This window comes from Dendropsophus ebraccatus, chromosome 1 (genome assembly GCF_027789765.1).
Source record: "Dendropsophus ebraccatus isolate aDenEbr1 chromosome 1, aDenEbr1.pat, whole genome shotgun sequence".
In the NCBI taxonomy this organism is placed as follows: domain Eukaryota; kingdom Metazoa; phylum Chordata; class Amphibia; order Anura; family Hylidae; genus Dendropsophus; species Dendropsophus ebraccatus.
This window is the reverse complement of record NC_091454.1, coordinates 152,094,954-152,121,861: the sequence shown is the minus strand read 5'-3', so window position 1 is coordinate 152,121,861 and position 26,908 is coordinate 152,094,954. Positions and strand designations below refer to the sequence as shown.

The 26,908-nt window shown below is 37.8% G+C and overlaps 1 protein-coding gene and 1 long non-coding RNA gene across 2 annotated transcripts in view; one reads left to right on the top strand and one right to left on the bottom strand.

Annotated features, from left to right (window-relative positions):
* ENTREP2 (endosomal transmembrane epsin interactor 2) overlaps positions 1 to 26,908 on the top strand; it is a 559,705-nt gene that overhangs the window by 237,544 nt on the left and 295,253 nt on the right. The gene's annotated exons all lie outside the window — the stretch shown is intronic.
* LOC138778995 (uncharacterized) lies at positions 13,480 to 22,076 on the bottom strand. The gene is made up of 2 exons (XR_011361085.1): positions 21,996 to 22,076; positions 13,480 to 13,714 (listed from the first exon to the last, which is right to left on the bottom strand). It is a non-coding gene; the product is annotated as an uncharacterized lncRNA (long non-coding RNA).

Here is a 26,908-nt window from a genome sequence, read left to right as displayed (position 1 = left end):
CGCATTTTGAAACCTACTCCAGCTCAGAGCTGGCGTAGGTTTAACTATCATTTTTTCGCGGAAAAGAATGACAAATGTGGCGCATGCAGAGGCAGCGCGAACCCTGTTCCCCGCCCCCCTGTAACGCCCCCTCTCCGCCGCAGATGGGGCAGATGCGAAAAAAATATTTGCAAAACTACCGTTTGCAAATTTTTAAGCTGATTTGCCCCATCTGCGCCTAAAAAAATCATTTATGCCTTTTTATACATGTCCCCCTATGTGATTTATAAGGTTAAACTAGAGGCAAAAAAAAGACATATAAATGCTTTCCATTCTACTGTAATTTGCTGTAAATGTAATATAGATAATAAATTGCAAAGAAAATTATTCTTTTTATTCTTATACAATTATTGGAACTGTACAAACATGTTTCCTATTCAATAATGCAGCATTCAATTGTAGCATTAGCTAATAGTTCTGAGCAAACTACAGTATATGAAAGCTCTGGTCCACAGTAACTCATTATTTTATCTGTCACTTTATTAAAGGGGTAGTGCGGCGGAAAAAAATTATTCACAGACTTAAAGTTATACAACTTTGTAGTGTATGTTATGTCTGTGAATGGCCCCCTTCCCCGTGTCCCACGACCCCCACCCGTGTACCCGGAAGTGTGGTGCGCTATACTCACCTGTCACGTGCCGACACCAGTCTTCTATCTTCATTCAGCGACGTCTTCTTCGGGCGGACGGCGAACAGCTCCGACTGTTCCGAATGCCGGCCGCCCTCTGCAGCGTCATCCGATGCTCAGCCGCGATTGGCTGAGTATAACTGTGCTCAGCCACGATTGGCTGAGCATAACTGTGCTCAGCCAATTGCGGCTGAGCAGAGTTGTGATGCGGCGGAGGGGGGACGGGTGGCAGCGACTCGGCTGTTCGTGGCCGACACTTCCGGGTACACTTCCAGGTACACGGGTGGGGGTGGGGGGACACGGGGAACGGGGCGATTCACAGACATAACATACATTACAAAGTTGTATAACTTTGTAATGTGTGTTATTCTGTGAATAATTTCTGAGCGCCGCACTACCCCTTTAATGTGTTTAACAACCAACTATATTGTTTGGTGATGTTTTCTTTTTAGAGTTAGGCTATGCTCACACAAAATTAATTGACTTTAATGCAACTCATTAAAGTCAATGAAATAACGGACGTTTAATGCACACAATATATAAAATGATGGACGTTGTTCGCGCAGACAATAAAATAATATTTATGAGTTATTTTGGGACATCTTTTGCAAACAGTGGATATTATTTTTTAGAGTTTTTCTTTTTTCACTGTCTTTTTACCCTCTTTACTGTTAACTTTAATGGCTTTTCAATCGAAGACACTCCCAAAGGACAATCAGTCCACCTAAACTAGAATAATGTACCACCAGCCGCCATCGCACTGACGGGCAGCCAAACAGCGAAATGATGGACGTCATTTTAAACGGAGAGGAAAAACGTGTTAACACAGCCATATAATATAAATTTGTTATTAGTCATAATGGGCGTATAGGTATATAAACAATATCACTGGTAGTAGTCTTTGCAGTATTTCCTATTATACAAACTACTGTTTGACTTATGGCATTGGACTAGCTTATCATACTGTCATTGAAGTTGTGGCCTAGAGGAGGACAGCATGAGATCGCTAATATAGTTCATTTCACAATGCCTGCCATAGCTGAGGAAAGAGTGCTGCTGCAGCGTGATCCACTCCTTGGCTGCATCTCCATAATGGCTTATTCCAACAATTCCAAGTCTATGATGCTACATTGTTGAAAATTAATGGCCAGCTGGAGAGTAGATTATGCTGCTCTCCCTGGCTATACATGTATCTTCTGATCGCAGCAGGTTAAGCAGTGAGAGACACTGTGATCAATAACTTTTGACATGTCAAAAGTAATTTTTAATGACAGGTACTCTTTAAACATATAATTAAATAGGGCCAGTATGACAATTTCTGTTCAATGCACAGCATTTCTTTAGCAAATTCTGCTTTGTTGTATTGATAACGTAGTATGGACCACATAAGTAACTGCATGGAAGATTGTGGTTGTGAGACGTACAGCAGAGTGTGGGGATGGTGATCAGCGGAGGGATGGTGATGTCATTGCCCATTTCTATTTCCAGACTGTTGGCATGGGTGTATGGCATCTCTCTGTTGCAAAAAGAGAGTGGGTAGTATTAGGAAAATATAAATCATGAACCATTTACCACCATGGTTTATTCCACACCCGTGTACACATTTTGTCAGTGATAGGCTATGTTCACACAAGGTAATTTTTCAGTAAAGAATGGATGCAGATTGCAATGGGATCAGCGTCCGTTATTTAATGCAAGGGAGGCATTGCATTGAAGTCAATGTACCTGCCTATTATTCCCAGACCCTGTTCACCGAACAGCGTTCGGAAATAATAGCTGTTCACACAATGTAATGTGTGGCGGCAGCCGTACTTTATATTGAAGTGAATGGCTAATTGATTTGTGGGCACCGTGCCTGCAAATCAATAGTAAATAAAGAAGGTTCCTGCAGCTGATAGAGGTATCAGCTGCAGGAATGTCCTGAATGCAGCCCGGCAGCAAGCAGTTTAACAGTGCTATGCTATGAAATGGACACTGTTAATCATAGTGTGAACAGCCAGCAGTTTAACAGTGCTATGCTATGCAATGGACACTGTTAATCATAGTGTGAACATAGCCTTACTATAGAATATGATGTTTGATGAAGCATCTAAAAAGCAAAATACGTCAGGACTGTGGATTGCTCTTATTCCGTTCACATCAGTATTGATAGGTATAATTGGAAACCCTAAATCCAACTACTTTACAGATATGCACAAATAATGACAATGGTTTCTAACACAGTTTAGGGCTTGTATGTCCTGAATTGCAGACCCAAGAGGGCTTTCCAAAACGCCTGACAGCAGCATCAGCAGGATGTGAGACAATATATTGCTGCAGTTTATTAAAAGCGGTTTAGACGTCTCTTTTCAAATCTTGTCTGTATAAATGTGTTTTAAGTACTGCCCTTGGAGTTTGTCCTAGAATAGCTTGAACGTCTCAGCAAAGATGACAGAGAAAAATGGCTTCCAAAAATAGCATAACACGTTGTGCTGTAACTTTCGGCATACAAATAAATACTATCTAAATGAATAAGGTTCTTGCAAGGCTCCGATTCCAAGTCTCCTAAAATAATATCCCTCAATATAACTGCTAAGTTGTCAGTGTGAACAGCTAAATGAGCAAAATGATAGGATATTGAATAGGAAGAAGCACTCAGTAAATGTTAACACGGTCAACGTCTTTGATTTAAAGGGTAAAACTCCATTCAAATCCATTATACTATAATGTGGCTATTCTAATGATCGAGGTATTTCTGGTTAATTTCCCTTCGTGCTAAAGTATTTAATAAAGCCATTACCTGGAAATATCACAAAACACTCGAAAATACTTTTGGGAAATATAAAGAAGCTCTCTGCATTAGTGAAAGCTAATGAGTAAAGTAGCCACATTGGAAACTGCATTAAATATTCCAATTTTGCTAGTTTCAGTAGGAGAAATGGTCTTTATTTCAGGATATCTGCAGGATAGCCATCACTTACCCTGAACTTAAAAGGTTCTGTAAGATTGAAAGCTTATCCTAAGACAAGATCTGTAGGGTTCCAATTCTCAGTATCCTCTCAATCAGCTGATGAAGGGGCCATTGTGATTATTTACCTCTGTACTTTTTGCAGTGGTTGTGCACTCTGGAACCCGTGGTGGTGCACGTCAATAGGATAAGTCCCACTTAACCAAAAAAATTAACTTCTCGGCACTCTAGTGAGTGCTGAGAAGTTTATTTTTTTGGTGGCTCGTATTACAGCTAAGTGAAGCATAGTCCTATTCAACATAATGGAACTGATGTGCAATATGCGGTGAAGAAAATACCTAAAGTACAAATCTGTGTCTGGTAAACAATGAAGGAGATGCAGGAATGATAAAAGTACTACAACCTTTTTCTTTCTAAAGTTGGCCATACACATTCAATAACTGATGGCCAAATAACTGTTCAGCATTTATCTCTCCTTTCTTCCCTATACACAGGCACTGCAGAGCATTCCTATATTCTCTATGTTGATTGAAGCCAGAGAGCTCTGGCTGCGGCTTGTCTCTCCCACAACAAAGGGGCATATACAGTATATTGATGGTGAAACTCTTCATGAGTGTCAGGTACAGTATAGGGTATGGAGACTTTAAGGATAGGTCATTAATTTTGTAGTCACAGATAACTCCTTTATGTTGGTTTAGTGATAGCTAGCCTTTCTGGCCTGACGCCTAATAGGCTGATTCATAGTGATTCATAGTGCATTTTTACCCTTTGGGGGATTTATGAAGACCAGCAGGTGTAGATATGGATTATGATTCAGGCGTAAGTCATGATAAATGAGGCACGGGAGGAGGCCACGTCTCCACCCTGCCTTGCCATGCCCCCTCCCCCGAGCCCCCCCCCTCCCTTGCATAAACCTCGGGCAGGACCTTTGTAAATGTCCCCCGTTGTGTACAACAAACAGAATTGTCAATGTAGACTTGTAGGATGTAAATGGAAAACAGATTCTGCAGCTTTCTTTTTTACCATTCATTTTTGCTTTTTTTTTTCTAGCACATGCGTTATACGGCCACAAATACACAATATGAACCTAGCCTTAGCCTACGTTCACACAACGTCAAAAAAGGAAAAAGGTGTCCGCTTTTTGTTTTAAAAGACATGTCCGTCAATAAGTTGCATAAAAGTCCAGGGAATAACGGACATCTTTTTCACAGTGTATTGAGTGCCATCCGCCTAAAAGACATCTGAATGTACATTGTCCGTTTGTTATTCCATAGACTTATATAGACTGCAATTTACTGAAGTCAACTAAAATGATGCAATTACAAACATCTTTTTTTAAAACAAAAACCGGACACCTTTTCCCTTTTTTTGGACGTTGTGTGAACATAGCCTTTAGTGAGCAGGCTTTTACTGCTAATAGCAGCTGTTTGTAAAGGGGGCTTTGATGCTTATAATTTCTTTTTCCCTTTATAGAAAATAAGAAATGAAAGGCGTTCCTAGATTAGCTGTCATATTTAGATAAAGAAAAAAAGATTACCTAAAACAGCATAGTAACAGGTTGTCTAGCGTGCTACCAAAATACAATTTTCTAGATGACAATTTATTATAATGATTTTTAGGACATCAACTACTGTGCATGGCAGAGCCACTATAAAATGACATTCAGTATCTTGTTTTTTGTCCTGCACGACTACAGTAACGTGTGAATACTGTTGTTTAGGCAATTGATGCATATATTAATAAAACATTGGGCGGCATGATATTTTATGTACTGCAGCTAATGCTAAGGTTGACAAAATTGCCTCATAACAGGGAAAAATTCTTCCCAACTCCCAAATTTGGCAAAAATAATCCTTGGACTCACATGTACATTATAGGTACAAGCATAAAAGCTGTGACTGCGCCTTCCACAATGGGCTCCAGCTGTCAGTGATAGCTGGCACCTGACACAACTGTAAGGACAGGAACCACAATCCAGTCAGAACAGTTAACCCTATAGATGCTGTGGTCAGTGCGACAGCAGCATCTAGCAGGGAAATCTCCCTCTATTCATCTTTGGGGCTTTACAAAGTAATTGCAGAGTCCCAATGCTAGCCAGGGCAATGGAAGCCACTCCTGTGTACAGAAGTAAACTAGGCTCTGCTCTGAGACAGCTTCTGATCACCTATGACTATCATATTTGAAATGTGGACCTTGGTCATGATTAGCCTTGTCCTGAAAGCGTTAACGAGTCAGCCATGACACCATCATGTAACAGTGAGTTCCATACTCCTACAGATCCTATAGATTGAGGATAATGTTTTATTCAGGTGCCTCTCAAGACCTGGATTTGGCCCAAGTCCTAAGCTTGCCATTACACATCAGCTAAAGGGTGGCCAAAATGGCTGTTTTACGCCATTTCAGCCAACACCATCTTTAAATTACGTTTGTGATGGCCAATGGCGGACAACTGTGATGTGGCGGTGTTAGATTTTTTTTCCTTTCACTGTGAATGGTTAAATAAAAAAAATTACAAAAAACAAACAAACAAAAAAAATAACTGTAATCTGCCAGTTTAGTGCGACATGTTGCTCGCATGATCGTTCATATGAAATCTCATAGGTCAATTATGTGTGACCAATCAAAGTCTTATGTCTATAGAAAGCCTAAGTGTCAAGTAAAAAAAAGTATCAATTGTAGCACAGTTGTTAATGCAAAAGAAATAAAAAATAAATAAAAAAATGACCACGCTAAATGAACCCTCACAAACAAAAAGCCAGTGTTTCAGTTTACAACTCTTACATGCCAGTAATAGTTTCCTTATTTGTTTTTGTACACTATTAGCAAAAAATGAGGCAAATGACTTGGCCTTAAGACATATCCCCGAGGAAATCTCTCATTATTACAGTGTAAGGAATGGGAGCACCATAGCTGTGTGAACAAGTCATGCGGGAAATTGAATGTTGAGACCAGAATAGGGTGATGCTGATTCAAATTATTCTACCAACAGACATGGTCATATAACCATGGCTTGTGGTAATCCATACACATTGTAAGCAGATAAATAAAGATTTGTTTTTGTGAGGAAAGCATTTTTTAGAATGTGTTTATACATCATATGCAGTACAATGGCTATGTTCACACATCGTTTTTATTAGGCTTAAAATGTCAGTTTTTAGTAACAATGATAATTTTCATAAGGACAGCCACAAATAATAATCATGATAATTCTTTTTGCAGCCTTAATTTTTACTGAAAAAAACTTGTGTGTGAACATGCCTGACTTTAAACAAGCCTTAGGCTACATTTACACACTCGAATATAATGTCTGCAATCGTTGGCCTTGATCCACAAAAAAATTAGACCCACATGACCCAAATTAGCAGGATACAGGGGCGTAACTACCACTATAGCAGCCATATCGGCTGCTATGGGGCCCGCCGCATCAGGCCCCCTGAGCCGTCATCATTTGCAGCACCGGGTGGCCCTGCTGGTCTCCTGGGTTTTGCAAATGTCCCTTTAACTGCAAGCACTCCTGACCAGAGCTAGCAGTTATGTAGTTATGACTTCACTTGACCGTTTAGTGGTCAGTCGGGGGGGGGGGGGCCCAAACAAAAGTTTGCTATGGGGCCCAGCCATTTCTAGTTACGCCCCTGGCAGGATACTTGTGATCACATGTCAGTACCTCCTATCTTTCCCATTATATCTGCAGCAGTAATGGTGAGTACAAGATCATATTCACACTTGTGTTGTTTGGCGGCATCTTTCTCCGATGGTGGTGCCAACTGGGTTTTGGGGGGGGCACTTTGGGTTTGGTCCTGTGACATTGGGGTTACAGGGCTATTCAATGGCCCCCCTTCCCTGTTTGTGCACGCTTTGCGGGGTAAGCGGTCGCCGACACAGTGTGGAGTTAGAGTAGGGACCCATGTGAACCAGGAGACCGAAACGTGGTACATGGGGCAATATGGTTTGATCAAATTATATACAGATGTAGCCTGGGTTAACATGATCCCTGACGCACCAATTGTGTCAAGGAGCTATGTTTAGTCAATTAGAAAGTTGAGTTAAATGCGTCATTGTTAAGTCAACATTGTCAAGTTAACACAGGCTACATCTGTACCAACATCCTGGTGTTGTTTTTTAAATATAGCAGAGTGGCATTAGTGTCAGCCATAGGTGTTATGTGCAACAGCTCCTTTCTCTCCATGTCCTATTCCACAAAAAATTAGTCTGTAATGCATCCGTAATCTGCATTTTTTGCAGATCTGCAAAAAAAAAAAAGGAAGGAGATAGTTAAATTCAGATGATTTGTAATTATTTTGGACATTACAGACATAATTTACAGTTACTGGGTGTCAACACATAAGGGGGATTTATGAAAACCAGCATACTCTTAAACCGGTCTTAAATTAGACCCGTCACCTTTTCCCCAGCAGGATTCACTAAGAGGCACACAGGCACCCGAACCTGCGCCTGGTGTACCAAATCTACACCTGCTGGATTTGTATCATGTGACAGAGTGTCATGAACTCATGTTATTGTGAAAAGCTGGTAATCTCTCACCATACAGCTTGGGATAAGTTGAGCAGAGACATAAGTTAAAAAGAAACACATCTGTAATATACCTATTTTTGGAGACTGGATAATTGTTTTTCTTAATTTTTTGTAGCAAAATGTTAAGTTCATCCTGATCCTTATCAAGCAGCTCGAACAGTGAAAAGGGCAAAAATTCTATTTGTTTCCACCTAACACCCGGTTTGTTTGTATTTTTGTTTTTTTGCCTTCTCCGCTGCTCACACCAGAGAGGCAGAGAGAGGGTGGCTTTTATATGCACCATATTTATAATAATTTATGCTGGCATGCTGAGGTAAATAGTTGATGAAATCTACACTAGCTCTGATTTCACTAACTGCACATAGGTGGAGCAGGATTTATGTGGAGGCATGGTCCTCTACATAAATCCTGCAAGCCCATGTACTGATGGTGGATTTCTGTAAGACTGGCGTGGGAAATGCCGGCCTTGAGAAATCTAGTTTAGCCTTGTTTCTGAGGACCACATTAATAAAATTAAATAAATGATTCTAAACAGCTCTAACTATTCTATTTTTCACTGGATACTCTAAAAGATCAGAATTATTCAGACATGCATTTTACGTGTTCAACAACCATCAAGTATACTGGGGCACAAAGTTATGAAACATGAATCTTTTCTTTGTTTGATCATGAATGCAAAGAGTTGTTTAGAATGTGAGATAATTGAAGATGAAATCTTGGGAGAATGGAGGGATCAAGAATGAATGGATCAAAATACCAAGAAGAAAGAAAAGAAAGGGCAAATGACGATTGATGAAATATTAATAATGGACAGCTGTACGGGTCTTGAATTTTCAGTAAATTGATCCTGAGCTGAGAATGCAAATATGAGTAGACTAGACCTTGAGAAAGCGATCTAACGCGAAACGTGCGTTGGGGTTACGGATGCCAGATACCACGATTGGTAAGCGCTCTTTATGATTTTCTAGATACTGCATGGATTAGGTAGATTTACATGCAGTTAACCTAGGAGGCCATGTGGATACACTGCACGGCTGTACATAATGATTTTGACGCTTACATAATATATGTTGTGATGATTATGGGATTTTTTACATTATGGTTTCTTGGCTGTCATTAATTACTGGATCCTTTTTTGCACAAAAAATATTCTTTGTTATTTTTTTAATCATGCTAATAAAAATTGTTAATAGTTAAAAATCTAGCTTTGTGTCGTGTAATTAGACTATAATGTAGGTGTAACCAATGCATTAATTTAAATATATGTCTAAAGATGTGTCAAAATAAAGCAGTGGTGATGTTTGAAATACAGTAATCCCTCAATATACAATAATTTTTGATTCTGGGATGACCATTATAAGTTGATACCATTGTATGTTGAGTCCATAACTCTATGGAAAACCAGTAATTGGTTTTGAAGCCACAAAATATCACCCCAAAAGATACATAAAGCAAGTCCTTACAAACAACAGTCCGAAAGAACTACTAGAAGCTGTAAATAACTTCCTATGTAGAAGACTGGGCTGTTTCCAGGGTCCTGTACAGTTCCATCAGGGTCCCAGAAAAAAAATTAAGTTGCCCTAAACTGGTGCCTAAAGGAGCAACTCATCCTGGCGCAGGTAAAGAGCAGTACAAAACATGGAGTATCACACTGTAGTGTAGAGAGGAGATACTAGACAGCCAATCACTGCATGCACGTCACTAATACTGGGGTTTTACCAGTAAAATGGCCACTTTTATTGATCAATCATGTATTTATTCATATGTCCTGCATATCCTGCCTGTCTGTAGCATTGTATGTTAAGTCTGGTCTCAAGTTACAATGGTCCAAAAAGGAACATTGTGGGGAAGATTTATGAAAGGATGTTCCTGCACTCAGCTGTAGATACTGCTGTATAGAAAATTGTGGAACCAATTGTCTGCATCTCAATGATTTCTTATGGGAAAATTTGCTTTGGTTTAAGAGTGATTTGGATTACAAGCACGGTCATGCTCGTAATCCAAGGCACCACTGTATATTCAAAAACTCATCATTAGGATTATTATATGCTATATGGATTCAGTAATCAACCTTGCTACGTCCTGTCCTTACCATACTTTATAATACTTTATAAAGCTACACATTAAGAACCTGCCGATTTTTTATGTTTGTGATAGTAAACATAATGTTGTCCATTTCCTTTCTTTTATATGTCACTGATTCTGCCTTTTACTCTGTTAGGCAGTTTATGACCCTATTGTCAAATAATATTTAGGACTTATAAAAGTAGAGCTTGGAAGAGATTCATTACAATCTTTTGAGTTTAACCTGTATTTCTACACTGTTTTCTCTTTTGCTTTCTATCTTTCAATAAAAACAAATCTTGAGGAAAATACATTACAAAACATATAACTTTTTATTAGTGAGCATTATTTGCTGAAACGGTAGAACCTCTTCAGATTGATCCACCAACTGTATTTCACTAAAATATCGGTGTTTTAGTTGTTTGTATCTATCTCTTCAGCTTTTCTTAAAATTCTATTGTTCTTTTCTTTAGGTTTATAATCTTTACTTTGTCTTTTTTTTTTGCCACATTACTTACCAGCTTCAAAAACCTATGCTTTAATAGAAATAGATAATAACATTGTAAAACATTTAAACATTTCCAGCTTTCCTAAGCCGAGTCTTGTTCTTTGGTCTTGAGTGGATATAGAAGCATGCATGTGTCAGCTCAGGAACACCATGTCTCAGTCCTGCAGATAGTGTTAGACAGCTGAAGTATAGAAACATTATGAAGCTGACAATTCCGCAACTTCGTTTATTTGAAATGTTCAAAACAAAGAATCCTTTAAAGCTTCTCTGCTTTATGGGAAATGTCAGCCTGTAGTTTCCTGTCTATCTCAAAATAAATTCATAATCCTGTGGAATAAGTCCTGCTACTGTTTTAGAAGAATATGAAAATAATAAATTTTCTTAGTGGTACAAACATAAACAATACATCCTGGCAGCAAATTCTCAGACTTTTGTCTATTTGTCCATTGGTTTAGTGTTCCGACATATTTACTAAAAGCGCAAAACAAATTCTCGAAAAACCTGACAAACCCGTCACTTTTGTCCAAAAACTCACCAAGTGGGCGTGTTATGAGCGTGTCCTTTAAAACCTGCCACAACCAACAGATTTACTAAGCAAACCTTTATTTTTTATTTTTTTTTTACAAGTTTTCTATTCTAAAAACTAGCCACTTCTAGTGTGATGGGATGGTTAGGTTTAAGTTTTGTCCTGTGAAAAACCTTCCAGATTTACTAAGGGCTTGCGTCACATCAATGGACTGAACGCAGAAAAAAACAGACACAATAGACAGCATAATGGCTTAAAATTGACAGATTGTTAGTAAATGAGGACCAATATGTGTACTGTATCTTATGGAGGAAGGTATACTGATAATTTGTTGCAAGTGAATAGTAAAAGGTAACTTTGAAATGTAACTGTCATTTTATTTTTTTAACTAAACAATATTTAGGTGATTTTTATGAGTTTTCTTATTTACTTTAACTATTTATGCTGGTTCTATTGAAAAAAATTTAAATCAAACAGCCCCTCCCCCCAAACACACACACACACACACTCCAATCAATAGCTGTTGCTATGGTTCAGCTGTTAGCTATTGGCTAATGCTGCGTTTACACGGAGCGATTATCGTTCGAATTTGCGTGATAACGATCGAATTCGAACGATAATAGTACGTGTAAACGCAGAAAACGATCAAACGACGAGCTAGAAATCGTTCATTTTGATCTTACAACATGTTCTTAAATCGGCATTCGTCGTTCGCAAAAATTTCTCAGATCGTTCCGTGTAAACAGTCATTAACGATTTAACCTATGTGCGAGATAGGCTTAAGCGATCGCAAAATGATTTTTCCGTACGATATATCGTTCCATCTAAATGCTGATCGTTATAAAAAAAATTGTTACTTCGAAATCGTTAATCGTACGATCGGGCGAATTATCGCTCCGTGTAAACGCAGCATTAGGCATTTAGTAAAGCTATTTAGAGATACATAACACCTCAAACAGCCATGCGCACAGTGCAGGCAAAGCTCTGCTATCCCCTGCTGCTTCCTGTACTGCTGAATACAAGCAGCAGCAGGGAATACCAAAGTCTCACTGTGTGCTTGGCTCTTATTGTTGCCTAAATATTTCAATAAAAAATAAATCAAACAAAAGTGACAGCTACACCTTAAGGTCACCGGGGATTTTCCACAGAAAATGTGCAACTGTAATTCTGCTCCAATCTGTTCAGATTCTGTATACCTGCATCATAGGTAGTTAAGCCTGAGGTTTCATCTATAACCCTATGCCATTAATCCAGCCTAATGTGTTGATCCAGAGGAAAGGAAAAGAATGCTCTTCCTCCATCCCAGGAGAAAAGTCATTTTCTGACTCCAAATATGGCAATCAGAATTAAGTCCTGGAACAATTCCCCACCTCCAGAAATCTATGTAACCTCTCTACTGTGTGTATAAAAAAAAAAGAAAAGCACTGAGGAATCTGTTGGCATTATACTACTACTACTACTACTACTACTACTACTACTACTACTACTACTACTACTACTAATAATAATAATAATAATAATAGTAATAATAATAATAAATTAATAGTGGTGTTTTTGCTCTCCCCCCCACAATCATTTCCCCTTCTTTATTGTTTTACATAATTATTTTTGTGTACATTTACAGAGAAGATGCAGCCAAGGAACCCACTGTTTGAATTTGAAATTAGGAGGATGCCACCCCCAACTCCCCCCCCCACACACACACACGCACTAAAGGCCCTATTCCACCAACAGATCTGACGACAGATTATCTGCCAAAGATTTGAAGCCAAACCCAGGAGTGGATTTGAAAAGAGGAGAAATCCAGGCTTTCCTTTATGACCTGTTCTCTGTTTATAGTCTGTTCCTGGGTTTGGCTTCAAATCTTTGGCAGATAATCTGTCGTCAGATCTGTTGGTGGAATAGGGCCTTAAGTATATAAAGCAAAGTTTCACATAGCTATTGTACTCTTAATTTATGTAAATGAAATGGCAATGACAGGTACACGTAATGCATGAATATTTCATGGGTCAATAATTTGTGTGTAAACACATTATCCATAATACAAAATGGGAGGCAAGCATGAACAGATGTGCACAAGATGAACTTGTTCCTCCTCATCATGCATATAACCTTTAGTTAGTCCTGGAAAGGTTACAGCCTAATTGTGCCTTTGCCATGGTTCACTGGCAGACGCTCAGTAATCTGCTTCTTGAAATCAAGTTTGTTAAGGACAGAACTAATGAAAGCAAAGCTTGGAGTTTATCATCTTTACCTTTTATTTGGTGGCATGTTATGCTTTTACAGCTTTCTACGTTTCCTAGGAACATTGTTCTCGCGTCTTAGCCATGCATTCTGGTAATGTTTGTGAAGGAATTGTGCTCCAGCCTTGTGATATTTACAGTGGATCTTTTCTTCATTAAACAATTGGTGGTCTTAAAGGTCAGATGTGCAGAATGCCATCTTCTGTATAAGCATGTTGGTTATTTGCTATGGAAAGAAAAAGAATTTCTACAGAGGAGGCCTGTTCATGGAATAAAGGGGGCAGCTGAGCTATGGTTACAGTTTCTATGCAAAAATTGGTTACTTTCATTCACAAACAACAAATGTAATTTCTAAATGTGCAAATATTTACATATCTGAATCAGAAAAAAAGACATGTTGATTTATAGTTTTGGTATCTTAGAAGCAGTTGGAATAGATTTCTTTGTTAACAGAGTACTCCGGTCCTTTAAAAGTTCTTATATATCGCCGTCCTTACATAAAGCCAATATACAGCGATTGTCTCTGCTCTGGAGTTGTGAGGGACCCAAAGATGCAGCAGGGAAGACTAGGCTGTTTATCATGTTGTATATAAGGACAGCTAATATACAGTACAAGAGACTTTAACCATGCTGTTCTGTTCGGTCAATAATGACCAAATTTGAAATTTGATATTTTTTCATTATTCATTATGCGGTTCTGAAACTTGTGGTTCATTGACTTTTCCTCATTTGAGGGGTTCTTACTAATAGCAGTTTTTATTTATTTATTTATTTATTCTTTTTATTTTTTTACTTTTTATACTAGCCTTTTATACTTATCTCCAGCCATTTTTTGAAAAAAATAAAGGAGTAATAATAATAATAATAATAATAATAATAATAATAATAATAATAATAAATTTATTTGTATAGCGCCAAGAGATTCTGCAGCACTTTATTATATCTCATTTTGGTCTATATAGTTCATCTACTACTATTTATCAGTTTATCTAGGTCCTTTTGGGTCCATGCAGAGTTACACATACATACAGAACATTTTCAAATTATGATACTGTAGATGGATTCCTTTCCAGTATAGTTATGTTCTGTTCTTGTAGAAATGGTTTAATTCAGTTGTCAATCTTTCACATGGTAAACGTGAATTATTTGTCTTAGCTGGTTCCTTGTATTAGCTGGTTCGATTAACTAATGATGACCTAAAAAGAGCACTACTAGATTCTGTCTGACAAAATGTGTTTGTTTTACTTTGGGCTGCTAAAGGGGGTGTTTTAGCTGATCAGTAGACAAGTACAATACTATTCTATACAGTACATATTGTACTTTCAATACAACTTGAGAGAACATAGAGAGAGAGCACACATGAGACAGCTCTGAAAACTTCTTTACATATATGTAGCAGAAGAGGAACAGAGGAGAAGGACTTGCCAGCAGCTTCCTGCACACATAGGGATGAAGGACCTGACCACATGACCTGCAGCTCCTCAATATTATACCACTGTGTGGAGATCTACCTGACTACAGGAAGAGTGAAATAGACCCAAATTAAAACAAAAATAAACTATATAAAAGAATATTTTTTTTAGAGGAGTTTAGAAAATCACTGGTTAGCCGATACTGGCTAACGTGTGCAGATGTGCAATATGCATAATTAATGCAATAAGGCCATGTAACATTTTTTGACAAAAAAATAAAAATTTTAATGAAATGAAAGTTTTTCATTTTATTTTTTATTTTTTTATGAACAACTATGTTCACATACAGTATAAGCTGGGTTCACACTATGTATATTTGAGGCTGTATTTGTGAGGCTGTATAGCAACCAAAACAAGGAGTGGATTGAAAACACAGAAAGGCTCTGTTCACATAATGTTGTAATTGAGTGGATGGCCGTCATTTAATGGCAAATATTTGCTGTTATTTTAAAACAACGGCTGTTATATTGAAATAATGGCAGTTATTTACCGTTATATGGCGGCCATCCACTCAATTTCAACATTGTGTGAACAGATCCTTTCTGTGTTTTCAATCCACTCCTGGTTTTGGTTGCTATGAGGACCTGACTTGAGGACCAAATACAGCCTGAAATATACTGTGTGTGAACCCAGCCTTATAATGCAAAAGAAATTCAAATAAAACAATTAAATTAATTAAAAATCCAGACTTTAATAGGCCCGGTCAAAAATGACCGGAGCATTATATGTGTATAGTAGAACCGAACAGAACAACAGGGTTAAAGGGACGCAGTGCCACTTTAAAATACCCATTTTCCTCCCTGATCTTCCACCATTAACATATACATTCTGCTTGGCCAAAATATTTGTTCATATTTATAAGTGATGAGACAAGTGATCCTCAAATACCATTACTAATCTTTGGGAATCAAAACTGTTATTTTTTAGTTGGTCACAGTTTTTTTCACCGTTCTTTGTACCAACAGCCGTCACTGCACTGACGGGCAGCCAAACGAAATGATGGATGTAATTTTAAACTCCAAATGGCGGATGTCATTTTTTCTTTTAAAAACAAAGAGGAGAAAAACATTGTGTGAACATAGCCTAAGTGAGCTGCCATATATACAGAGTACAGTGAACTTATTCAAGGTTCTGCGCACTACCATACCTTTAAATACTAGTGTCAATGTAAATGAATACAATGTTCTATTTATTGTATGCATAATATTGTACTGTATACCCTTGTAGAAATACATTGAAGTGCTTCTTGTCAGGAATACAGTAAGAAGGAGAATAGAATATACTAGCTGCAATACAGCAAAATATGTTACATATTAAGGTCATACAAGGTCATGTGCAGAAGGCTTAGAGTTCTCAGAAGAAATCTGATAATATGTTGCTAGGGCTATGTCTAGTCACTCTTTAGGGAACTGAACTTTATACAGAGTAGTATATCATAACATCCAATAACATGTATTCCTAATAAAGAGTTTTGAGCGATGCATAGGAACTTAGTTTGCAAATAAATGACTTTTCTTTCCTTTAGATCAACTCTATGTATAGTAGATAGTGAGTACATAATAAGCTTTACACACATTTTCCAGTATTTGCTCAATGCATTCTCTTTCCCCATTATATAAAAAAATGTAGATATTTAATATTTCCTCCGGGATTAGACTATGCCTTATTCAAAGACAGCTGATCCTTTATTCACTTTATATATTAACCCTTTAACCTGTCTTTCTTCTCCCATCCCCTCCCACTGTAGGCACCACACAATGAATTATTACTCCTTCACAGAAATGGAGCACTTCCTTTGGGATCCTTTTGTTGCATAGCAATTATTAAAATGATAATGAAAGGAACTGATATTTGCATGGACATTGTGAAAAGATTCAGTGTATAAATACAGCTCAGGGAGCGGATAATGTCTTGCTATTTATATCTGTACTGTAGCTGTGTCTATAGTTTGCTTAGCATACTCATTTTACAGCAATTTCCACAGAGTTATCAGACTTTTATGTACTAGACTTCTGAGAAACAGGGTAAATGCCATATAATGGTAAGTCATATTTCTGGATTGCTCAGAATGTAGAGTGTCTGAGCTGCTGCCCTTTCCAGCACATCTATGATTATTCTATTCCTGTGTAATTCTGGTACTGTAGTCCTTTTATACTTATGTTTTTCAGACATTACTATATATGAAATCTGAAACTCACAAGCTAACATAAAGACTATAGTTATGGCTTATTGGAGAAGATTTATCATATTCTTTGAATACAGTGATTTATTATTGTGTAAATATTAAAACTAAGGCTGTACAGTAAAGGATAATGTTTATTTTATCCTGTAGTATTGCAACTGATATTGGAACATCCATCTGGATTTGTAGTCTATGAGCAGATAACTATCCCCATGGATACAAATGAAAAAGGACAGACACCAGACACAATAGTAAGTGTGACTGGAAGATGGCCAATGATATTTCCTATTCAGCCACAGTCCAACACAGGAAGAGTCTTCAAATTAAGACAAACTTTAAACTTATCGTAGGTTAAGCAGGTCAACTAAGGTGCACTTATGGCGCAGAATTGGACAATGGGTTACAAAAATATCACAGCACAATTGTGTAGACTAGTTGTCAGGGTGACTCTTGCCTATCTGACCTACTTTCCATATCTTTTAGGACTGTATATGGTGATCGTTTTCATTTTCTCATTTCATGTATACACCATTATGGTGATGTCATATGCCACGGGGATCCTGCTTAGGCAGTTTTGTTAGACTTTAACATTGTTCATACAGTCCAGGGTCAGTGTGGTTGATTAGCCCTTGCTGGAACACCGGCAGGTCTCATGTTGACATTTTAAGTGTTTTTAATGTAGGGTAGTGTTTGGGGTTTGTCTCCCTTATTGCTTTACTCCTGCATAATTGATTGGATGGCATCTTTTGCATATTTTGTATTCTCGATAATGTTATAATAAAGTATTTTTGTGATGTGCTACCTTTTTGTGCATATGCTTTTGTCTCTTTGGGGGGTTAGTTGTCAGCTAAGAGCCGCTCACTCAGAACTCGTCTTAACCTTAATAGATAAAACAACAAAGAAAGGTGACAGATGAAGAAAACTATCTGGCAATAAAAAAAAAATGCTTCAAGCAATTATAATTTATACACATTATACACTACAACTCAACACTCAATAAGACTCTATCGGATGCTCTTGGTGCAACAAACAATTTCCCACCATAATCATCAATAAACTGTAGTCGTCAAGACATTCACAAGCTATCATCTTATTGTTATCCAGTAGGGAGGTTTATCACAGCTAGTTAAAGAGGTTTGTTGACTGTATTTGTATTCACTCATATTTGTAGACTCCATCTTAAATGTAAGTCCTGTCTTCTGGTATGTCAGAAATATGTAAGAATATCACATAATTGAAATATGTTATCTTGGACCACTATTCACTTAAAAGAATGAAATGCCAAATAACCTCTTTCACAACCTCTTTCAGTGGTTGTAAATATGACATTTTCAGTAAATTTCAGAGTTAACTGGACCTTTGCACTTGAGTTCTGAATGGTGCTCTTTTAGTCAGATGAGCATCCCAGAATTTACATCTCTACCATGTCAGAAGATTTTTACCCATTTCTTCTTTGAAGGTTGCTTTCCTAGTATTTGCTTTCCTAGAGTATAATGCAATGATATGCATTGTAGTAGTAGTAGCAGCCCTTTAAAAAAAAAAAAAAAAAATCCAGAATACTTAAAATATTCTTCAATGTTGTAAAGAGAATGCAGTTATTTTTCGTTATGTCTCCAAGGAGACTTGTGGTATAATTTTCCTACTGGAAGCAACCTCACCTACTTCAGGGACAGTGTAATGGGAAGACAATAAAGCTAGTCATGTTTTGTGTGACTGAAGTCACTACAGACAAACAAGCATACAGAGCAATGTCTGTATTGCCCCAGAAGGACCAACAGTGCTTGTAGGTGTCAGTGCTAACCACTAAGTCATTGTGGCAATAAGTTTCAGAATTAAGGAGAAAGCTATATCAGTACATTGTATTAAATAATCTGTTACTTTGATTAGTATGCTATTTTTTTATTATGTTTAATTTTTTATTATGCTCAATTGCTCAATTTTGTTGTATTATCTTTTTTTCAAGTTATCATCCCTCTTAAAGCTTAAAATAAAATCTAGCTCCAAGCTACAATCTTTTTTGACTTTTCCGCATTGGTTAGTATACGCAAGAAAATAGGACTGTAAAGGAGACATGAAAAAGATTTCAGGCTCACCCACGCACATTATGTTAGCTGTACAAAAGCAGACAACAAAGGTCATAAAAAGAGAGTTTGCATATTTTACTTCTTTGCTAGTTGTCAGAAGCAAGTGGAGTGTTGAGTATGAATGGTAAACAATGATCCATCATGAATGCCTGACAATAAGCAAGAACACAGGGCTGCTGCTTACAGAGGAGCTTACTTAATGCTGTTTATTTCTACTTGTTATGTGTTAAATTGAAGCTTGAAGCTTGCTTGGAGTTTTGTTTGCTTCTCTGTTGTTTTAGCTGAGGCGCTAGTGCAGCTCTATGTAAAATTAAACGCTAATTTTCTGCATGAGTGGTAAAGCTTCACTCAGCAAATATGTCTGCAATGCAAGCACAGCTCTTCTCTTTACTATGTCACAAGGTTTGCTGGATGTTCCCCACTAAAATGTGTGAATCAGTTATTTAAAAAAAAAAAGAAAAAGGATTGGGTAGAGAAAAAGAGCAATCAATTTAAAAACATCAGGATTTATACAAATGTTTATGGTTCCAAGATTCATGATGATCAGTGGCACTATCTATCTATCTATCTATCTATCTATCTATCTATCTATCTACAGTATCTATCTATCTATAGCAGCTAAGCTACAGTTACACGTCGCCACCGCTACACAGCGCACTATAGCTTATTAGTCTATTTTGCCCAGAAAACCCCTTTAAGAAGAATAGACGTATCTGTATATTTACCACTTGAACTCCTCATCACTAACCCACTGCTTATGCAATATACATCCTATTTATATCCTTAACACAATGTTGTGAGGTACACATCATGTAACATTTTTAATCAGATGCTGTTTATTGAACATTTTATCAGCGTTTACACATAATAACACATTTACTAAGCTACCCTAAACAGAGTAAAAGTACTTCCCCCTAAAGCAAACCAATGAGGTAGATAGTGAAGAACACATTGATACGTTGATTATGTAAGATATTAATGCAAATAATTACATAAGTAATTAATTTAATGATATCACATAACCATTAATGAGGTCATCTCAATGTTAAAGCTAGCAATGTGGGATTCTTCTTAATGAGATATACTGTATATACCACCAGGGCCGTATTTACCACTAGGCACCCGTGGTCCGGTGCCTAGGGCAGCACCTTACTGGGGGCAGCACCAGGGAGCAGGGGGACAGAAAACAACTTTTTTTGTTGTTTTTATTTATTTAGTCTCCAACCTCCCGTTCAGACTTGTCAGTAAATCTGGTGTCTTTTTGAGGGGGTAGGGTGGAGGTATGGTTAGGTCTGGTGTGGCAGTGTTGTTCAGGTGTGGTATGGCTGTGACACCTACCAATCCTGTGGTGAGAATACCTTCAGACAATATGCAGACGGCTCTAATCAATGTGGAACTTTATGTTTTAAGCAGTTAAAAAACATGAAAAACACGATTCAGACAATGTTTCTCCATGTAGAGAAATGCATGTGGCCGAAACCACGCTTCTCCACCGCTCCCCAAGATGGGGCGTCTTCAGTTTTAGTGCCTAGGGCAGCAGCAGCTGGTAATATGGCCCTGTATACCACCACCTGGAATGAGCACACCCTAATGCTGAAATGAGAGGAGGAGGTCTTATAGACCTTACCGATATATATGGGTTGGGGCATCATCTGAGCCTTTCCAAGATATAGTTAAGGACTAAGTTTTAGTATCTCAGTCCCCCACTCATTTATCCCTGATAGTAAGCAAGTAGTTATTTATCAGGAGGAAATCATTCATTTTGCACTTCCATGTTCCATCATCAATTTATGCAAAACATAATACACTGTTTGGCACAAGTCATCTATGGATAAAACATTAAGACATAATGTAATTGTTAATACTGGTAGAACTATTAACACATCATGTGACTATGACAGGCATGGTAATGTCTGTCCCTGCTCACAAATACTATAGTATATTTAAAAGGGTTATTTAGACATATACATCTTTCCACATTTTACTGTTGTGCTATAAAAGTAAAAAAGTCATACTCTCCTACGTAGTTCCCCCAGGTGTGAGGTCATCTAGTCCCCCACTTGTCACTCTTTTTCCTACCTCTGAGAAGAAGGTGAGACACTGCTGCAACGAGTGATTGGCTGTCATTGCTAATACGGGTCACAACAAGATAAATGAAAAAAATCTTTATTAGTACACCCCCTCCAAAAAAATCGTAAACATTTAAAAACATTTGAAAACACGTACAAAATCCTATGTCACAGACCCATAATAAGGTGTGTGATCTCAAACCCAGTCAAAACAATACAGCATGTAGGTATGGATATACAATTTAAGGCTGGGTTCACACTACGTATACAGTATTTCAGTCAGTATTGTGGTCCTCATAGTGCAACCAAAACCAGGAGTGGATTGAAAACACAGAAAGGCTCTGTTCATACAATGTTGAAATTGAGTGGATGGCCGCCACTTAATGGCAAATATTTGCTGTTATTTTAAAACAACGGCTGTTATATTAAAATAATGGCCGTTATTTACTGTTATATGGCGGCCATCCACTCAATTTCAACATTGTGTGAACAGATCTTTTCTGTGTTTTTAATCCACTCCTGGTTTTGGTTGCAATATAAGGACCACAATACTGACTGAAATATACGTAGAGTGAACCCAGCCATAGACTTATAAAATGTATTAGAAATAGATAATTATTCCAATGTGGGCAGTAACATACAATCAAATACAAAGAAGAAACCTGTCTGAGCCTAGATAAAAGTTAGAAAATTACCATACTTTCGTATGTTCTGCTGTCACTTGGCTTCATCACCTTATGCAACAATGGCAAGGCCTTAGTGGCTCACCAAGGTGGTTATATTGGGGGAGATTTATCAAACATGGTGTAAAGTAAAACTGGCTCAGTTGCCCCTAGCAACCAATCAGATTCCATCTTTCATTTCCCAAAGAGTCTGTGAGGAATGAAAGGTGGAATCTGATTGGTTGCTAGGGGCAACTGAGCCAGTTCCACTTTACACCATGTTTGATAAATCTCCCCCAATGTGTGTAACAGAAGGCACTGCACTGTAATACCTACAGATGTCAGCAGGGGTGTAGCTAGGATTCATGTTATTTGCATTCTGCACATGTTTGGTAACATAGAGATCCTAATAAAAGATCATATTGTAAGAAGCTTTGCAGCCACGTTTGGACATAGCTCTGGGAAGGCAGGAAGGATAATTTTTTCTATATATTATTTTTGTAAGAAACTCACTATTTTACATGTACAAAGTGCCATATTTTTCTAAACGGCAAATGCCTATTGCACTAGAATCCTTAGTATATATTTGGGAGTCTTCTTCTAATAATAACATTATATTTTATTCCAAATTATGTACCTATACAATGTATTTAGCAAGAAGCAACATAGAAAGATCCATGTTTAAGTAATTCTCGAATCTCTGCTAAATCCATCTTTAAACACACAGTAAAACAGGTAAGAGATCTGGGAAAGTGTTCTTTAATCCTGTTCTTGCCCTAGAACATATAACCAGAATAGGTTGAAGAACAGCCTGTGCACGTATTTCATTCTGCAAATTAGCTAGTATTGGAAAACCTATAAAAGGAAGAAAATTGCAGAGTAAAACAGTGTGTATTTCAAAAGCAAGTCTCTCTGCCTCACAAGAATATGCAGTACCATCTAAGAATGGCTGCTATTACTTAATTTACCAGAGGGGGTTTTTGTTTAAGAGGCAGAATTACCCAGAATGCATTTTATGCTAATGCAAGTAACATAATGTACTGTCTTGGAAACATAATGTACAACTAAAAAAACTTACGTCAACCAGAATCTTCCATTTGTCTTGGTACTGTATGAAAATTGACATGAAACAATAGAAATGACTTCAAAACAAGGCAAAAGCTCCCATCTCTGCCATTGTGAATGAGTTCTATTCTGCTCAGCACAATCACTTAGTTTGTTGATGCATAGTATATGATAATGAATCGGAGACACTGTTGATTGATATAAAGATAGTTTATCTAATGTCTATTGCAATAAAACTCTTTTAAAACTTTAATTTAACAAGGCTTTATTGACAATAAGCCTGAGGAGATGTGCTTTGTATGTCATCAGAGCGTCAACGGCTCCCTCATTAGCAGCTGTTTAATACGCTTAGTTAGCTTGTGGAGAACATATGAAAGTAAGCGTCCATAAATATTATAATCACAAAAGAGCCAGTATTCCAAGAGGTACAATAACAAATATATGGGCAAGACCCCCTTTAATTATAAGTTATTATACTCTGTGTGGACATGAAATGACGGCATGAAGCTAGAGCCTCTGTGCAAGCCACTGCAAGTAGTTATTAATTTCACATGGAAAAAAGGCTGAAGAAACATAATTTATATAGTCTATAGTGTTTACCTCATACCACATTGTTTTCAATGACTCGCGAAGAGGATAGAGATCAAGGGTTCCAAAAAATTATGTCAGATTTTCCACATGGGACAGAAGAGCCCTATAACAAAAGGGATACGACCAGCTACATGTTGTATTGACCTATTCTACTTGTATTTTAAACTTATAATGAAATGTTACAGTGGCCATTGACTTCCCCCCAGACTATGCAGCTAGCGAACTATAAAAACAACAGAAATCCTGTTCAACAAAGGAGTTCTATGAGTAATATCAATGTCCATTTGTTTATAGAATTTGTTAACTCTGTTTCCTATGTGAGATGTGTGCCAAATCATTACAGTTAGAGTTTTTCCTTCCAAGTCTATTAATATGTGGTGAAATAGTTATCAAAGTCACAATTATAGACACACAATCTCACTAAACTAACAGCACACAAACAGTTGTAATGTTCATCTCTTTCTGGTAAACATTCACAGTGCAGGGAGAAAAGGTAAGGGATTCTGTAATTGACATCTCCAAGACTTAATTAGCATAAAGTGTTTTAATTAAGGAGATAAATTTGGAAATGTTGTCTTCACAGACACTTTACTTGAATAAAGGCTCACAAAGCCTTACGAAAAATCTATTTTTGTCAAGACAGATTGGTTAGTGTAAGTCATGCCTCAATGTGAAAAACATTGTGGTGGAGAACCTTTGTTATCAAGACACATACTGCAGTAAAAGACTACAAAAGACCTGAGCGTACATCAGTAAATGGTTAGACAAACTGTCTACAAGTGGCAAAAAATTCATACCCACTCCCTAGTAGTGGGTATCTTGTTATCATCACTGCATGAGCTCAGCAGGAAATCCTGAAAGAAGAGAGAAAGAGCCTAAGGATAATATACAAAGACTCTACAAAATGCAAAAACATGTGCTCTTCTGTCCACTGGAAAAAAACACAGAGCAAGAATGGTGTTCATAAAAGGACACTACAAAGGAAGCTATCGTGGTCCAAAATAACATTTTCTGCCTCAGATTTTCCCCAGACCCCCTGGATGTTCCACAGTGCTTCTGAGAAAATGTTCTATGGACAGAGGAACTTGCTATGCCTGGAGGAAGCAGCACACGCCAACATAAAAGCTTTGCCTTGGGGTTGCTCTCTTGCCTCTGTTGAGGGAACAATTAATTCACAGGTGTATCAGAACATTTTACCGAAAAATGAAAAGGCAGCAATATAACCTCAGCAGTAGAGGATTATAATAGGTGTGTTTCAGGCAGTAGTCTGGGGCCCTGAGCTCCTGTGAGGCCCATGACCACCCAAAAAGACTTTTACTTTCAGTGGTGTATTGTCTCCTGACTACAGTTCTGCAATGATTTGCAAAAAAAAAAATTTTTACCGCAATTTTGCACATACCAGAGCATCATGATCATTATCATTATCTATCCTGTACTATGAACACTATGCTAGTGTTGCTATAGTTACAGAGAGTTGGGGGGGGGGCAAGCTTGGTGAACAGCCTGGGGCCTATGGTAAAGTTAATCGCCCCTGGACCTCAGGCAGAGAGGAATGGTCCAAAATTCCTCCTTAACATTGTGTCGCTTTTATACATAGCTTGAGGAAATGTTTGGTGCAGATGATTGCCCCAAATAGGAAATGTTCACTTGCTTTTTTTTCCTACATTGTTTATTCCATGTACTCATGAACACAAAAGGACATTAACAAATGCCGCGACCCGGCATATGCCAGGGAGAAGGCACTGACTCCCCCCTTCTCCCTGCCGCCAGGGACGTCCAAAAATAATGATCATGTTCATTATTTTGATGTCTGTGGTAAAAACGTCCGTTACTCAATACATTGTGTGCATTAGACATCTGTCTTCCCATTGACGTCAGTGCATTGCCATTGTAGTTAGTTAAATCACGGCAAAAACAGACATTTTTTAAATAGCAAAATCGTCCGCTTTCTCTCTATTTTTGACGTCGTGTGAACATAGCCATAGGGGTATTCTCATCACCACACCTAGATCTAATACAATGATCATTAAATGTTTAGAGACTGTGCAATTGGTTCTATTCACCTTATTAGCGTTGTCTCCTTGCTAGAGCTGTCTGTCATATTTACAGCTGTTGTATAGGTTCCCTTCCACATCCCTGTATTCACTCCCTCACTCCCATGCCTGCCCACCATATCTGCAGTAATGCATCTTCACATTGTCAGCTCCCAGCCACTGCAGTTGTCAGGACAGGACTTGGCATAGCAGAGCTGAACATAGAATAGCAGAGTAGAGGTGAACAGTGCTGCTGGCCATAGCAACCAATGATTGTGGAGGTATACTCCCTCCCCCCGAAGCAGGAAGTAAAAAGAGGCCAGGAGCATGAGGAGGGATTATTTTGACTGCTTAAAATACCCTATTATTCAAATAAACTTTACCTTACATTTATTTAAGTCCTTTTAAAATTACAGCTTCTGAGTGGCAGTCTCAGTATAACACCAAATAAACCTATTTTATAATATAATTAAGGCTATGCATGGATATTTCAAATACAGTAGCTATTAAGATGTCTGTCTTCTATCTATAAGTCTATTGAGTTTCCTAGTGCTCCTTATGTCTACTGCTCTGTACTTGTCATGTCCTTCTAACGTTTACAAAGTAAATGATTATTCAGCTCACCACACCCACAGCAGTTCACCCGGCCAGTGCATGGCAGTGCAAGCTTCACCAACAAACGATAGGATAAATGTCGGCAATCCTGGGATATCTTCAAAATTTGGTCTTTATTAGATCTTTACATGCAAAAATAGAAAACTCAGTGACAGAAGCTAACGCGTTTCGGTCTCTCAACCTTACTCATAGCTATGAGTACGGTCGAGAGACCGAAATGTGTCAGCTTCTGTCGCTGAGTTTGTTATTTTTGCATGTAAAGATTTAATAAAGACCGAATTTTGGACGTATCCAAGGATTGCCGGCTTTTATCCTTTGTAACGCTTACCCCACTTTTAAAATGACAGGACTCTGAATAGCTTTTAGTACTTCATTCAGAATGTTTCTTCATTCCTTTTTAATAGTTAAATGCGGTATGTAATGGCCTAACTAAATCCCTATATTGTAACAGGAGAAAAATAGATACCTGGATGTCATCTTTTAACATAAAAATAAAAGTTAACTTGTATTCTCCTTGAGAAAAACGCCATCAAGATCCATGGGGACTTACAGGCCAATTCTGCTCCACTGGGAATTCTAGGAAGAAAGGATATGCAATGTAGCTCTCTCATACCACCTTGAAAAGATGGTTTTACTCCAAGTAGGAG